Consider the following 14,016-nt stretch of genomic DNA (forward strand, 5'->3'; position numbering starts at 1 on the left):
TTCCAGCGTGGAGTACCACTTTAGACTGGAAGGAAGGTTGATTTTCAGAAATAGAGAGGACCCTCCATCACCAGTCTGTTGTCCTACTGCCATTACTGTCACGTCTGGAATTTGGCTATTCTGGAAGTGAAATTCTACTTGGTCAGATTTTTGTTCAACCATGTGGCAGGTGCCGTTTAAACTAACATGGTTGACACTCTGTTTTAATTTTATTGGTCGGCTAGTCTGGGTCCAGAGGACCTTGTTTACGCAATCTATTAAGGGTGACAACCTCCTCAGGAGGTCATTCCCCAGTAAACAAGGGGTGCCCTCTGGAATCACTACTATGACCGGGTGTTTCACCTTGTGTCGCCCGATCTTAATGTCCAAGTCTGCAGTCCCCTCAACGGGAATTTCCTTCCCGTCAAAGTTCTGCAGTTGTCCAGGAAGTGAGGTGAGAGGAATTTGGTAATTCTCTCCCCTTCCTGCATTCAGTTCATCAAAGGCCCTTCTGGACAGAAGGGTAGCTTGAGATCCCGTGTCTACCAGCACTGAAATCGTACCCTGCCCCTGTACTTGTACCGGGGCATAATATCTTCCCTCCTTCTCCTCAAGGGGGCACAGATAATGCACATTTTTGGACAACTGGTGGGCTTACTTTCTGGTTTTGGACATCGCTAGCGAAGATATTTGGGCAGAATTCTGTGGAGAGCCTTGGGAATCTGAAAGAAAAAGTTGGCAACTGGAGATCAGAGCCATTGTGGGTTCCCCTGGCTCCGGTTCTGGGCCGCCCCCCCCTTTTTGGAGGTAGTCATCAGGATGGGTTTGAACCAGGGGATTTTGGTATTGTTGGTTCTGGGATAAGATAGTATGCGGCGATAGCTCAGTCTCCACATCTCCCCAGTCTAGATTTGCATCCCTAGGGACCCATTTTTCTTTGGGAGGAGTTCCCCCCTCTCTGAAGGAGAAGATCCTTTTCCAGGATCCTCCTCCTTAAACTGAGTCTGTTTGGGTCTTTTGTTTCTCCTACCCCCCTCTGCTCCATAGGAGGCAGACTTTCAGGGGCAGGAGATTTTGTTTCCGGTTCCTGGGTTTCCAGGGGCTGTTTACAAGTCGGGAAGGAAGCTTCCTCCAAGGCTTTACACCCCCCTTCCCTTTGTGCCTCCTCCCTGGGAACCGGTGAGTTATCGGGGTGCTGCCCCATCATTGTTTTGGAGCACCAGGTCCAGAGTTGGGTGCGTTCTGCGCCGGCACGCCCATCTGAGGGTTCTGCTGAGCCCTCAGTATGTGACCCAGATCCCGCGCCATGTTTTGAACCTGGCGCTCTAACTGGGAAACCCGCTCAGGCTGATACGGGGCCCTGTTTTCTCCCCTGGGCTGATCCCGGGAAGGGTAGCTGTCCCTCCTCTGGTAATACCCCGGGTTGGGAAGATTGGGGTACCCCTCCACCCTTGGCCTCCCCTCTCCCGGATTCAGTGGTCTGGGCTCAGGGAATTGGGAAAAGAAGGATGGATGGTTTTGGGGCTGAAAGTCAGGTGGATATCTGGGGAAAAAGTTCTGCGCAGGGTTTGGTACATTTCTGCCCTCCTGTGGGAAGTTTGGAGGGAAGTTCCCTGGGTTCGGTGCTCGGTTGGATCCCCCCCCTTGGGCTGGGGGAGTCCACACATAACCCAGGATTGGACTGTTACCTTTGTAGCGAGGACTTACATAGTCAGGAGAGCGAGGGACCCCATTGGGAGGACTACCTCTTTCACTCCCTGCCTGTGACTGTCCCGAGGGATTTCTGGGTTTAGGATTATTAGGTGCAGGTAGGTTTTTAGGCCCCCCCATCTCCAAATCCAAAACGGGGGTGACCTTTACCTCTGCCACCTTGGCAGCAGCAGGGGTGCTATTGGCTTTGGGGTTTTTCTGGGCATTACTTTTGCTATCTACCAGTTTCTGCACCTCATAGATCCGGGTAGCCTGTTCAATGACCCAGTCTAAAGATCTTTTCTCGTGAAAATCCCTCACGAGCTGGGTCATTATGTATTTGGGCAAGGCATGAAAAAATGTATTAATGAATTCTCTACTGTCTGTGCGCACCCTTCTGGTGGTCTGCGCAAAAGCACGTTTCAGTTCTTGCACAAATTCTTGCGGGGCCTGATCCTCCCCGCATTGCAAATTGTAGGCTGCCTTGCGAGCCTCTTGAGGATTTCTGTGAACAGAAAAATGTTTCAAGATGGCCGCCTTATAGGTGGACCATCTTAAATGATTTTGGTCCTCCAGCCCTGCAAAGAAACTGGAGTATTCCGGGGAGAAGGTCCACTTTACATATTGAATACAGCTTTGGCTGTCCTTCAAATGGAAAGTCTCCATCATTTGCTCAAACAACTCTAAGTGATCCCAAACAGAATACTTAGCGTTCTTATGGTAAGGCGTGATGACGCTCCTGATCGCCTTAATCTGCTTTAAGGGGTCCTTAAGCAAGGCCCTTTTTGCCTTACTGGCCCTTTTGGTTCGGGTAACCCTGGTCCATTCATCTTCTGACTCAGAGGCACTGCTCCCAGAGGTTCCCGTCAGATCTTCCAGGTTTTCCCGGATTCTGCGAGCCTGAGAATGGCTGGCAGAATGTGGGGACCTGGTCTTCTGTTTCCTGTGGTGCTCAGAGGAGTCTTCAGATCCCTCCTTGCGGCCAGGATTTGCTGGGTACCCCCCCCACTGACCTAACTGGGCAGAGGTTTTCAGAATGCCCTTAATGGGCCTACTCTCCTGGGGTTCCCCACTAAATTGCACTGTGCTTGGGTGCCCATACCCGGATGCCCGCCCCTCCATACCTGGGTGGTACTGGCCTATGAGCCCCATACTTTTGTCTGGATAGTAGTCTGCCATCCCTGTGGCCCGGTGCTCATGTGCGCCAGGGAACATGGGGGTGGCAGAGTCCAGGGACTGAGAGGTATGAGGGCCTCTGGTACTAGGGCTCCTGAGGTTATGCTCCGGAGCTTCCCTTTCCCAGCGAACCTCATCTCTATCCGCCACTGCTCCCTGTTGCAATGCAAGAGCCTGCATTTGTGCCTTCAGTTCCTCAGTTAAGGCCTTACTAGACTCTATCAGTCTCTCCTGCATCGCTACCTGTTGCTGGAGCCTATCATTGTGCTGGCAGAGAGCCTCATTATCTCTCTGTGTTTCCTGATTGGTCCTGGAGCACTGGGCCAGTCTTTGCTGCAGGAGGGTTATCTCCTGAGCTGTGTCCCTATTGTCCTGTTCCTTTCTTGCCAGAGCATCCTCCACCCTCCTGGTGTGCTCTAGCAAGTCCTGGTGTTCTTTTTGGAGGTCACCTAGTCCCTGGTGGGCCAGGTGATTTTCTTCCATTTTTCTTCTTAAGTGGCAGACTTCCTGGCCTAAGGTGTCCCTTTCCTGACTAAGAGCCTGCATTTGTGCTGCCAGGTCGTCCCTCTGCCTTTGAAAGGCACCAGCTTTCTGGCGTTCTTCATCAAACTCTGCCTGGGTATCCAGGTCTTTCAAAATCAGCTTGTTGCTCTCTGCCTTCACTCTATCTAGATGACTTTGCAGGGTGGCTAACTGCTCCGTGCATGCCCTGTTAAAGTCTAATTGTTGCTCCAGCTTTTTCTGGCTCTGCAGTAAGGAGTCCAAACTGTCTTGGTGCTCCTTCTGCAGGGCCAGAAATCTAGTATCCTGGTCAGCCTTTTCCTGTTGCAGTATATCCATGTCCTCCTTTATTTTACTGATATACTGCCTACTGTCATTTTCTGACTCCTGGCTCCTGAGCAGCCTCTGCTCAGAAGAGTCCAGCTCAGATTGGGCCTTCTGTAATGCCAGCAGTTGCCTACTCGCCAGATCTTGGCCTTCAGCACATTTGTCCTGCATGGCTCCCATATGTAAATATAAATATGCCGCTACCCTGGCAAACTTGTTGTGCTCATCCTTGGCCTTAGAGGACATATATAGTTCACTCAGGGCCACATGTAAGGGACCCTGGTCTCTCCATATATCTGACCCTGTTTCCGTGATCTGGGGTGTGATGGCCTGCAACCAGACTGTTTGGTCCTGGTGAGTCCACTCACCTCTCACAAATAACTTATGTAAGAAGTGCTCTCTGGCTATTTTCATGTCTACTAAGGTCGTCATTCTAGAGATTGGTCTCTGTCCTGACTTACAGAAGTTTGTATTTTTGCAAAACAGACCTTTTCCTAAGAGCGTTCCTTTGAGGAGTGCTTTACAGCGTAACACAGCGTGGTGATCCGACCGGATATGTGTATCTGGTCAGCTGGCACGCTGTATTAATCTGCACAAATGGTAGATCTAACCCAAACGTCCGGCACGAGCCCCCAATTTGTAAGAGGATTCAATTCAACACTACAGCTAAGTCAACGCCTAGTCTATAATACTGAATGAAAACCCTTATTGATATATCTTTATGTCCAGTTCATGCATTCTGGATGACTACCCCTATCTAACACCCCTCTCTTGGAATCCTCCTGACCCCACTGAGCCAAGAAGTAGTTCTGTTTTGCAAGTTAAAGGTTTATTTGAGAATTTAAACAATGTATATATATCACGCTTTATAATAAATTAATAATTGAATATCACACTTAATCTGATCAGTAATCAATAATGGATAGTCTGGCACTAGCACACTTCTTTATAATCAATGATGAGTGGTTATAGGATGGATAAGATAGCAACAATACTTTTATGGTTTCAAATGGATGCAATGTGGAATGAAATGCAGTACAGAAAATAACTTGATAGGATTTCAGCAAAAGACAATGTAATCACTTTCTTGGACAATTCACCCCCCCCCCCTTTTATGCAATGCAAGGAAATGGAAGGGAGGCACACAGTTCTCAGAAATGCAATCAAATGTGATTCAGTTCACCCCAGCAAGCTTAGACTACAGAAGTTTGAAACACAGGCCCAAAATGCTTTTATATGTGCTGGCAATGAAGTGAAAAATATGCTAAAATGCTTTTAATTCCCTCTAGAGGTTCAGGGTGAGTGGTATCTAGTTAATATTAGTCCAGGCTCAATCTTGCCATGATTCAGGAATGATTGGCAGGTTAAACAAATTTTTTCTTTAACGGAAGGCAAGCAGCAGCAGATTTTTACACGTGGAGAAACTTGCAAATCGCGGCAAAATGTCAAATCGTGGCAGATTTTTCCGAGTGCGCCGGGCGCGATTACAGAGGAACTACAAGGACTATCAATATCGTTTTGGGGTTCTAGGACAGCCTAGGATCTCAGCTTCCAGATGAAAGTTACTGCAAGTCTCTAAGACAAACGGTCGCGGAGATATGAGCGATTTTGTGAAGGTCGTTTTTCAGATTTGAAATTTTAAAGTTCAAAAAGACAAGTGACAGCTAGCAACTGGAAAATGACAGGTGACAGTTAGGAGGCAGTTCTGGTTAGATTAAAATAGATTGAATTATATTATTTTAACTAAGAGATTGGTTCTGCACAATTCTGCTATGTACTCACAATATATTTAGAAATAGAATGGGCCTCGCCACGAATCTGGTCAGGTTTTGGACTGGACTCCGGTTCAGCTCTCTGGTTCTGCTGACAGCGGTCTGGGTCAGCTCTACTCTGCTGGTCTGGTCTGGGTCTCTGAAGGTGGATAGATTGAAGTCTCTATGTTGGCTCTCTGGAGGTTTAATGGAGGTAAAGTATGGATTTTTCCGGCAGAGCGTCCCGCAGCAGATGGAAATGAATGTCCCTATCTGTCCTGTCTGTCTGCTTTTATCTGTTTTTTAAAATGGGTGTGTGTGCAGCATCACTAGACCCTACCCCTCTAGAACTTGCCATTGGCCCAATTCTCCCCTCTCCCATGATTGGGGAAGGAACTGTGAGTCAGAGTGATGCTGTAGGTTTTATGGGTCAGAGGATCCTCCCCTGTCAAATTGCACACAATCTATATTTTTATCCCAAAAGACATATTTCATAGCTACACAGTGGTTTGAAATTACATGCACCCATCATGCATTACAGGAGGTATACCCTGTCCAAATCTGCTCTTCCTGGGAGCTTGCATTCAGAAATGGTGACATTTGCACTTTTTAACTGGTTTCGCAATATCGGACATTACCCCAAATTTACACACATGTGCGCAAGGGGTATGGACATTAGTTGATGAAGTGTCAGATTTTTCACATGCACACATTTTGAGTAATATCCTCTTTTCCGCCAAAACCCCCCTGAACATACCACCGGGTCCTAACACGTCTTCAAATGTGCACCGAAAAATCACAAGAATTATGGTATCATTTAAATAATTTTCACAAGTCCGCTCTATGAATGATCCATCTTTTTCTAAAACCATATTCTGGCTCCAGGGGTGTGTCTTTTCAGGTCACATGGTACAGAAACCAGTCTTTCCAGTTTCTGCCAAGCTCAGAGACCCTGCCCCTCCCAGCTTCTGCCAAGAGGAAGCTGTTTTACGACATCTGCAATAAACCATCTGCCTGGGTGAAGGGGGTTGCATTGTTCAGAGCTCCTGTATTCTTTGGGGGCTCCCCTTAATTCAATTATCAGAGAGATGGCATATCCTTAGTGTGGCCAGCAGGAAACAGCCAGGCCTGGGAAGTTACTTGTGAATCAAGTTTCACTCCTGATGGGGGTAGTTGCCAGGCAAAATTGGAATCTCTTTAAGCCAGTTTTTAGCCACATGTCATTTCTGTTCCCCAGTTTTCTGCATTCAAATAACTAACAATTTTTTACATATGCAGCTAGAATGCTGATTCTAAGTTTAAAACTATGACATTTAAACAATTGCAGCCTATGTGACACTCAAAAGTAGGTCACTCATTTCTTTTAAACATTTAGATTTTTAGTGTCTTTCAGTCCAAATTTACTTAAACTGCTGAAATCCACAGCTCAGCCAGTCTTGTTATAAACCTTCAAGTCACTTCAGAATATCACTTTACATTGTATCCACCTCTCAGTAAGTCTTTCTTTGGCATGCTTTGGGTTCATCTATTCAGTTTTACACAAAAAAGTCTGTTGTTGTTTTAAAACGCCGGCTTTCTGATAGTGGTGAGTACTGGTACTGCACCCATTTTTGGGATTTAAGAAATGAATTCCCCACAATTCTAGGTTGCTTTTGGCAATCAGCATTGCCATTCCCAATGGTTTCAGACTACTGTGTGGGTAGTCCAATGGTGGTTTTAGGCAGTGCCCTTCTGTGCCCATAACATCGGCAAAAATGGGTGGCAGCCTGTTCTTCATGCATTTCCCTGTGCATTTTCTGAGAAGCTCTGGCCATCATGATGTTTTCCTTGTCAGTACTGCACAGTTTTGAGGTAGGGCTTGGATGCATGGATAAAAACATCCCACAACTAACACCGAGCAGGCAGGAACAGCCCCCACTGGACTAACACCGAGCAGGCAAGAATAGCCCCCACTTGACTAACACCGAGCAGGCTGTAATAGCTCCCACTGGTCTCACACCAAGCAGGCAGGAATAGTCCCCAGTGGTCTAACACCAAGCAGGTTAGAATAGCCCCCACTGGTCTAACACCGAGCAGGCAGGAATAGCCCCCACTGGTCTACCACCAAGCAGGCACGAATAGCCCCCACTGGTCTAACACCAAGCAGGCAGGAATAGCCCCCACTGGTCTAACACCAAGCAGGCTGGAATAGCCCCAACTGGTCTAACACCAAGCAGGCTGGAATAGCCCCCACTGGTCTAACACCAAGCAGGCAGGAATAGTCCCCACTGGTCTAACACTAAGCAGGATGGCCTAGCCCCCACTGGTGTAACACCAAGCAGGCTGGCATAGCCCCCACTGGTCTAACAACAAGCAGGTGGGAATAGTCCCCACTGGTCTAACGCCAAGCAGGATGGCCTAGCCCCCACTGGTGTAAAACCAAGCAGGCTGGAATAGCTCCCACTGGTCTAACCCCAAGCAGGCTGGCATGGCGCCCACTGGTCTAACACCAAGCAGGCTGGAATAGCCCCCACTGGTCTAACAACAAGCAGGCTGGAATAGCCCCCACTAGTCTAACAACAAGCAGGATAGCATAGCCCCCACTGGTCTAACATCAAGCCAGCTGGAATAGTCCCCACTGGTCTAACCCCAAGCAGGATGGAATAGCCCCCACTGGTCTAACATCAAGCAGGCTGGAATAGCCCCCACTGGTCTAACACCAAGCAGGCTGGAATAGCCCCCACTGGTCTAACACCAAGCAGGCTGGAATAGCCCTCACTAGTCTAGCACCAAGCAGGCTGGAATAGCCCCCACTGGTCTAACACCAAGCAGGCTGGAATAGCCCCCACTAGTCTAGCACCAAGCAGGCTGGAATAGCCCCCACTGGTCTAACCCCAAGCAGGATGGAATAGCCCCCACTGGTCTAACACCAAGCTGGCAGGAATAGCCCCACAGGTCTAACAACAAGCAGGCTGGAATAGCCCCCACTGGTGTAACACCAAGCAGGCTGGAATAGCCCCTACTAGTCTAACACCAAGCAGGATGGCATAGACCCCATTGGTCTAACGTCGAGCCCGCTGGAATAGTCCCCACTGGTCTAACCCCAAGCAAGCTGGAATAGCCCCCACTGGTCTAACACCAAGCAGGCTGGAATAGCCTCCATTGGTCTAACACCAAGCAGGCAGGAATAGCCCCCACTGGTCTAACATCAAGCAGGGTGGAATAGCCCCCACTGGTCTAACACAAAGCAGGCTGACCTAGCCCCCACTGGTCTAACACCAAGCAGGCTGGAATATACCCCACTAGTCTAACATCGAGCAGGATGGAATAGCCCCAACTGGTCTAACACCAAGCAGGCTGGAATAGCCCCCACTAGTCTAACACCAAGCAGGCTGGAATAGCCCCACTGGTCTAACACCAAGCAGGCTGGAATAGCCCCAACTGGTCTAACACCAAGCAGGCTGGAATAGCCCCAACTGGTCTAACACCAAGCAGGCTGGAATAGCCCCCACTGGTCTAACACCAAGCAGGATTCTTGCGTGTAGGCAATATTTCCGGACTTCTTCTATAGTGCGGATCCGGTCCGCTTCCCAGAGTTTCTTTTTTGCTTTGCTGGGGAATGGAAGCACTTGCTCAATAGTAACATTGTATAGTTCCATAAAGGTTGTGTTATCCTCCAGGCGCTCATTCAGTTGGGAACGAGTTTTTATCTCCATCCATCTCTTCAGTTCCCACCAAAGCGTCTTCTCCACAGCAAGGATTATTTTTCAGAGCATGGACAGGTTTTTACCAAATTACATGAACTTTGAGGGAATCCCCCCACCCCCCAGTTCGTACCTGAGCACTGTTGCTGGGACTCCCTAGGGAGTTTCAAAACTCTAGGCCAGAAACAGCACTCGAGGCAAGACCAGTCAGATACCCCAGAGAAAAGCAAAATCTCTACACCGTAAGTAACAGCTGGTATAGGTTTCTTATTAAGAAACCTCCAATACCAGTCAGTTAAGAGAACTGGCCATGTTTCCAATTAATCCAGGCAGCGTGGGAAGCCAGGCCAGGCGATGTTGACCCATAGTATGTGAGCAGTTCAGCTTTGCTACAGGGCTTGAACAGGTAAAACCCGAGGTATGTGAGTCCTACTATGCTCAGAAAGCAGTTTTTATGCCTGCCCTAAATTCAAGGACCTTGGTCTCAGACAAGTGGTGTGATGTCTAATACCCGCATAGAGATGCGGGTAAAAATCTCACCCAGACAAATGCACCCCCGATGTCAGAAATAAACAGACTGAGCAGCAATGGGTCCCACAGGAAGCCCTGCTTAAGGCAGCAAACGGTCATGAGGGATGAAGGAAGCTTCCCACTGCCGCTCAGTCTGACCCTGACCCAAGTCGAAGAATGAGGGGGCGCAATCATATCCAGGAGGCCGCCTGGACACCCCCGCACATGGAGCTTTCTGCACTGAGAAGCCATGGAGAAGTCAATAAGACTAGCATGTACTGGTGTACACTTCTGCAGGGGAGGTTTCTGCACAGAGAAGCCTCAGAGAAGTCAATAAGACCAGCATGTACAGGTGTAGACATCTGCAGGGGAGCTTTCTGCACTGAGAAGACAGAGAAGTCTATAAGACCAGCATGTACAGGTGTAGACTTCTGCAGTGGAGCTTTCTGCACTGAGAAGCCGTGCAGAAGTCAATAAGACCAGCATGTACAGGTGTAGACTTCAGCAGGGGAGCTTTCTGCACTGAGAAGCTGTGCAGAAGTCAATAAGACCAGCATGTACAGGTGTAGACTTCTGCAGGGGAGCTTTCTGCACCGAGAAGCCATGGAGAAGCCAATAAGACCAGCATGTAGAGGTGTAGACTTCAGCAGGGGAGCATTCTGCACTGAGAAGCTGTGGAATAGCCAATAAGACAAGCATGTAGAGGTGTAGACTTCTGCAGGGGAGCTTTCTGCACAGAGAAGCCATGGAGAAGCCATTAAGACCAGCATGTACAGGTGTAGACTTCAGCAGGGGAGCTTTCTGCACGGAGAAGCCATGGAGAAGCCAATAAAACCAGCATGTACAGGTGTAGACTTCTGCAGGGGAGCTTTCTGCACTGAGAAGCAATGGGGAAGTCAATAAGACCAGCATGTATAGGTGTAGACTTCAGAAGGGGAGCTTTCTGCACCGAGAAGCCATGGAGAAGCCAATAAGACCAGCATGTAGAGGTGTAGACTTCAGCAGGGGAGCATTCTGCACTGAGAAGTCGTGGAATAGCCAATAAGACAAGCATGTAGAGGTGTAGACTTCTGCAGGGGAGCTTTCTGCACAGAGAAGCCATGGAGAAGCCATTAAGACCAGCATGTACAGGTGTAGACTTCAGCAGGGGAGCTTTCTGCACTGAGAAGCCATGGAGAAGCCAATAAAACCAGCATGTACAGGTGTAGACTTCTGCAAGGGAGCTTTCTGCACTGAGAAGCCGCAAAGAAGTCAATAAGACCAGCATGTACAGGTGTAGACTTCTGCAGGGGAGCTTTCTGCACCGAGAAGCCGCGGAGAAGTCAATAAGACCAGCATATACAGGTGTAGATATCTGCAAGGGAGCTTTCTGCACTGAGAAGCCGCAAAGAAGTCAATAAGACCAGCATGTACAGGTGTAGACTTCTGCAGGGGAGCTTTCTGCACCGAGAAGCCATGGAGAAGTCAATAAGACCAGCATGTACAGGTGTAGACATCTGCAGAGGAGCTTTCTGCACTGAGAAGCCGCGGAGAGGCCAATAAGACCAGCATGTACAGGTTTAGACTTCTGCAAGGGAGCTTTCTGCACTGAGAAGCCATGCAGAAGTCAATAAGACCAGCATGTACAGGTGTAGATTTCTGCAGGGGAGCTTTCTGCACTGAGAAGCCATGGAGAAGTCAATAAGACCAGCGTGTACAGGTGTAGACTTCTGCAGGGGAGCTTTCTGCACTGAGAAGCCAAGGAGAAGCCAATAAGACCAGCGTGTACAGGTGTAGATTTCTGCAGGGGAGCTTTCTGCACTGAGAAGCCGCAGAGAAGTCAATAAGACCAGCATGTACAGGTTTAGACTTCTGCAAGGGAGCTTTCTGCACTGAGAAGCCGCAGAGAAGTCAATAAGACCAGCATGTACAGGAGTGGACTTCTGCAGGGGAGCTTTCTGCACCGAGAAGCCATGGAGAAGCCATTAAGACCAGCATGTACAGGTGTAGACTTCTGCAGGGGAGCTTTCTGCACTGGAGAAGTCAATAAGACCTGCATATACAGGTGTAGCCTTTTGCAGGGGAGCTTTCTGCATTGAGAAGCCGCGGAGAAGCCAATAAGACCAGCAAGTACAGGTGTACACTTCTGCAGGGGAGCTTTCTGCACTGAGAAGCTGCGGAGAAGTCAATAAGACCAGCATGTACAGGAGTAGACTTCTGCAGGGGAGCTTTCTGCACTGGAGAAGTCAATAAGACCTGCATATACAGGTGTAGCCTTTTGCAGGGGAGCTTTCTGCATTGAGAAGCCGCGGAGAAGCCAATAAGACCAGCAAGTACAGGTGTACACTTCTGCAGGGGAGCTTTCTGCACTGAGAAGCTGCGGAGAAGTCAATAAGACCAGCATGTACAGGTGTAGACTTCTGCAGGGGAGTGTTATACACTGAGAAGCCGTGCAGAAGCCAATAAAACCAGCATGTACAGGTGTAGACTTCTGCAGGGGAGTGTTATACACTGAGAAGCCGTGCAGAAGCCAAGAAAACCAGCATGTACAGGTGTAGACTTCTGCAGGGGAGCTTTCTGCACTGAGAAGCCATGCAGAAGTCAATAAAACCAGCATGTACAGGTGTAGACATCTGCAGGGGAACGTTCTGCACCGAGAAGCCACAGAGAAGTCAATAAGACCAGCATGTACAGGTGTAGACTTCTGCAGGGGAGCTTTCTGCACTGAGAAGCCATGGAGAAGCAATTAATACCAGCATGTACAGGTGTAGACTTCTGCAGGGGAGCTTCCTGCACCGAGAAGCCATGGGAAGTCAGTAAGACCAGCATGTACAGGTGTAGACTTCTGCAGGGGAGCTTTCTGCACTGAGAAGCTGCGGAGAAGTCAATAAGACCAGCATGTACAGGTGTAGACTTCTGCAGGGGAGTGTTATACACTGAGAAGCCGTGCAGAAGCCAATAAAACCAGCATGTACAGGTGTAGACTTCTGCAGGGGAGCTTTCTGCACTGAGAAGCCATGCAGAAGTCAATAAAACCAGCATGTACAGGTGTAGACATCTGCAGGGGAACGTTCTGCACCGAGAAGCCACAGAGAAGTCAATAAGACCAGCATGTACAGGTGTAGACTTCTGCAGGGGAGCTTTCTGCACTGAGAAGCCATGGAGAAGCAATTAATACCAGCATGTACAGGTGTAGACTTCTGCAGGGGAGCTTCCTGCACCGAGAAGCCATGGGAAGTCAGTAAGACCAGCATGTACAGGTGTAGACTTCTGCAGGGGAGCTTTCTGCACTGAGAAGCCATGGAGAAGCCAATAAGACCAGCATGTACAAGTGTAGACATCTGCAGGGGAGCTTTCTGCACCGAGAAGCCATGGGGAGGTCAATAAGACCAGCATGTACAGGTGTAGACTTCTGCAGGGGAGCTTTCAGCACTGAGAAGCCATGGAGAAGCCAATAAAACCAGCATGTACAGGTGTAGACTTCTGCAGGGGAGCTTTCTGCACCGAGAAGCCATGGGGAGGTCAATAAGACCAGCATGTACAGGTGTAGACTTCTGCAGGGGAGCTTTCAGCACTGAGAAGCCATGGAGAAGTCAATAAGACCAGCATGTACAGGTGTACACTTCTTCAGGGGAGCTTTCTGCACCGAGAAGCCGCGGATAAGCCAATAAGACCAGCATGTACACGTGTAGACTTCTTCAGGGGAGCTTTCTGCACTGAGAAGCCACGGAGAAGCCAATAACACCAGCATGTACAGGTTTAGACTTCTGCAAGGGAGCTTTCTGCACTGAGAAGCCGCAGAGAAGTCAATAAGACCAGCATGTACAGGTGTAGACTTCTGCAGGGGAGCTTTCTGCACTGAGAAGCCATGCAGAAGTCAATAAAACCAGCATGTACAGGTGTAGACATCTGCAGGGGAACTTTCTGCACCAAGAAGCCACGAAGAAGTCAATAAGACCAGCATGTACAGGTGTATACTTCTGCAGGGAGCTTTCTGCACTGAGAAGCCATGGAGAAGCAATTAAGTCCAGCATGTACAGGTGTAGAATTCTGCAGGGGAGCTTCCTGCACCGAGAAGCCATGGGGAAGTCAATAAGACCAGCATGTACAGGTGTAGACTTCTGCAGGGGAGCTTTCTGCACTGAGAAGCCATGGAGAAGCCAATAAGACCAGCATGTACAGGTGTATACTTCTGCAGGGGAGATTTCTGCACTGCTAAGCCATGGAGAAGTCAATAAGACCAGCATGTACAGGTGTGGACTTCTGCAGGGGAGCTTTCTGCACTGAGAAGCCATGGAGAAGTCAATAAGACCAGCATGTACAGGTGTTTACTTCTGGAGGGGAGCTTTCTGCACTGAGAAGCCATGGAGAAGTCAATAAGACCAGCATGTAGAGGTGTAGACTTCTGCAGGGGAGCTTTC

Source organism: Ambystoma mexicanum, chromosome 4p (assembly GCF_040938575.1).
Source record: "Ambystoma mexicanum isolate Mex_15411 chromosome 4p, UKY_AmexF1_1, whole genome shotgun sequence".
Taxonomy (NCBI): Eukaryota; Metazoa; Chordata; class Amphibia; order Caudata; family Ambystomatidae; genus Ambystoma; species Ambystoma mexicanum.